The 2,543-nt window shown below is 34.8% G+C and overlaps 1 long non-coding RNA gene across 1 annotated transcript; it reads left to right on the top strand.

Moving 5' to 3' along the window:
* The first annotated feature begins 1,043 nt into the window (after positions 1-1,043).
* LOC111607894 lies at positions 1,044-2,092 on the top strand. The gene is made up of 4 exons (XR_002752456.1): positions 1,044-1,085; positions 1,168-1,259; positions 1,690-1,800; positions 1,930-2,092. It is a non-coding gene; the product is annotated as an uncharacterized LOC111607894 (long non-coding RNA).
* The last annotated feature ends 451 nt before the right edge of the window (positions 2,093-2,543 follow it).

Genomic DNA, 2,543 nt, shown 5'->3' with positions numbered 1-2,543 from the left:
GAGAGACATTAAATCCAGGCAGTCTCACTCTGGGTACCGAATGGTAAAGGCCCTTCTGCAAGCCAGAGGACTGAGGGTGCAGTATGATAGAGTCAGAGTGTCCATGCATCGTGTAGACACCATTGGAATGGCATCACGTATGGTCCAGCTAGGATGCATAGCTCGACGGACGTACTCAGTTCCTGGCCCTCAGTCTTTGATGCACATTGACACCAACCACAAATTAATACGGTAAATCATTTATCTTTTTCAGTGAGGGGCTTCTAACTTTGAAGTGTGCTTGTTAAATAGATTCAACTCATGTAGCATTTTTTTTCTTTCATAGCATGTCTTATACCTTTTGGAAATAAAAGCACAACTTTTTTCAGTATTATATACATTGGTGTATAAAGTGTGACCACACCAGCCAATGTCCTGCATGTTGTGCTTCAATATAGCCAAATATAAGCAGTACCTGATCTTCCTCTGCAGACCTCGCTTCAAATTAAATTCAAATATTTTCTTATTCTAAAGGAAAATTAAATGTTGTAACTCATTAATTTAGGTTATTCAAAGAGTTATTGCAGATGGTGATGACTGCTGGCAGGAAAGATCTCTTGTAGTGTTCTGTATCACAGTCAGTCTAAAGAAGCCTTTGACTGTAAATACTCTATTTTCTCAAGATAGTTTCATGAAGATGTTGTCAGAGTCAGGGTTGCCCAGCATTTTCTATTTATGAAGAATCCTTCTTTGCATAAGTATCTCCAGAGGTTCCACATTTGTCCCCAGAACAGAACCAGCTTCTTTATTAGCCTTTTTAGTTCCCTGGTTCTGATATTGCTGCCCCAACAGATGACGGCTGAAGAGATGAAGCTCTCAACAACAGACTGATAGAAGATCTGCAGCATCTTCCTACAAACTTTGAAAAAACTTAACTTATTCAATAAGTCCAATTTGCTCTGTCCCTTCTTACAGACATGCGTAATGCAAGAGAAGCAAGCCTTTTTAGTGATGATATTTAATGATGATGATGACATACTGTATTTTCTGTTCTTTTTAGGTACAACATTGTTATCTTTGGTGGCATTGATGGTTTTTCTCGAAAGGTGCGGTATCTTCTATAAATTCATAACTGCAGAATTTCATAAGCTATGAAATTGACTGTTACATTTTTGCTGTGTTGTGCAGATAATGTATCTTGGTACAGCTCCCAACAACCTGGCATCTACCACACTCGCTTTCTTTCAAGGTTCAGTGGAGGAGTTTGGTTTCCCCCTCAGGTAAAGGTTTACAGTCCATCTTAATCCTTTTGAGCCAAGGAAGAAAGATTAAAAGTCAGCATCAACTAACTTTTCTCCAAAATATAGGAGCTTGTTTAATATCAATAGGTTTTGAGTAATGATGAAAAAGTGAAACCTTACCGTAGAACAAGACATTTTCCAATATTATAACTTAGAATTTTGGAATAATATGTAGTTCCACTGTCAGATTATGTCGCTTATAACTATTACTTTTTCATCAATATTAAGAACTTATAGACTTAAAAAGAGCTTGCTGAAAAGTTACTTGTAAGTTAGTTTTGTCTAATCCCCACTATTTTGTATCTCCAAAATATATTTTTGGTTACAAAGAATGTTTGAGCTATGCTAAAATTTGTCATTAATGTTGTAATTATAGGCAAAATATGAATACGTTACACACTTATTTTAGGGTACGTGCTGATCAAGGGGTGGAAAATGTGGACGTGGCACGACTTATGTTTATGATTCGTGGAACAGGAAGAAGCAGTTTCATATCTGGAAAAAGTGTGCACAATCAAAGGTTTGTACAAATGACAAGTTTCAATATGTGATGCTTTTCAATGTCTATAGTAACATTACCTTTGTGTGGTTTTCAATATGACATGATTTGAAGGGCAGTTTTTAACCATTTATTACTAAATAATTGAAGGATTGAGCGACTGTGGAGAGATCTGTGGACAGCTGTAACGTGCATCTATTATGATGTGCTACACTACCTTGAAGAAGAGGGATACCTGGACATTTCAAATGAAGCACACCTCTTCTGTTGCCATTATGTCTTCCTGCCACGTCTGCAGGATGATCTGGATACTTTCCGCAGTTATTATTGCATTCGAATTTTGAAAAGTTGAAATTTTTTATATGCTGAATTTTTTAACACTGAAAATTTAAACTGTGAAAAATATGTATATTGAAAATTTGATCACTTTGAAATAGGAATGTGAATTTTTTTAATAAATGAAAATTGCAACCATGTACAAATAATGACACTGAATTTTTTTTTCATGTACAAATAATGACACTGAATTTTTTTTAGGTTAAAAATATATTCTGAATTTATTTTAACACTGAAAAAGTAAGCACTAATATACAACATTCAAATTTCAGAGGCATTTTTTATTCAAATTCTGATGGCACATATTTACTTCCATAAATGAGTTCAATCCAGTACAACATTTTAATACATGTTAAAGCAAAGAAAAAACTTACTTAATGCACGATGGGTTTCTTATGCAAGAAAAAGTAGTGAGATTATTTTACTAA

This window comes from Xiphophorus maculatus, unplaced genomic scaffold, assembly GCF_002775205.1.
Source record: "Xiphophorus maculatus strain JP 163 A unplaced genomic scaffold, X_maculatus-5.0-male Unplaced_Scaffold_BN000170F, whole genome shotgun sequence".
Lineage (NCBI taxonomy): Eukaryota > Metazoa > Chordata > Actinopteri > Cyprinodontiformes > Poeciliidae > Xiphophorus > Xiphophorus maculatus.
Note: the sequence above shows the minus strand (reverse complement) of the source record. Positions and strands in the feature narration are given on the sequence as shown.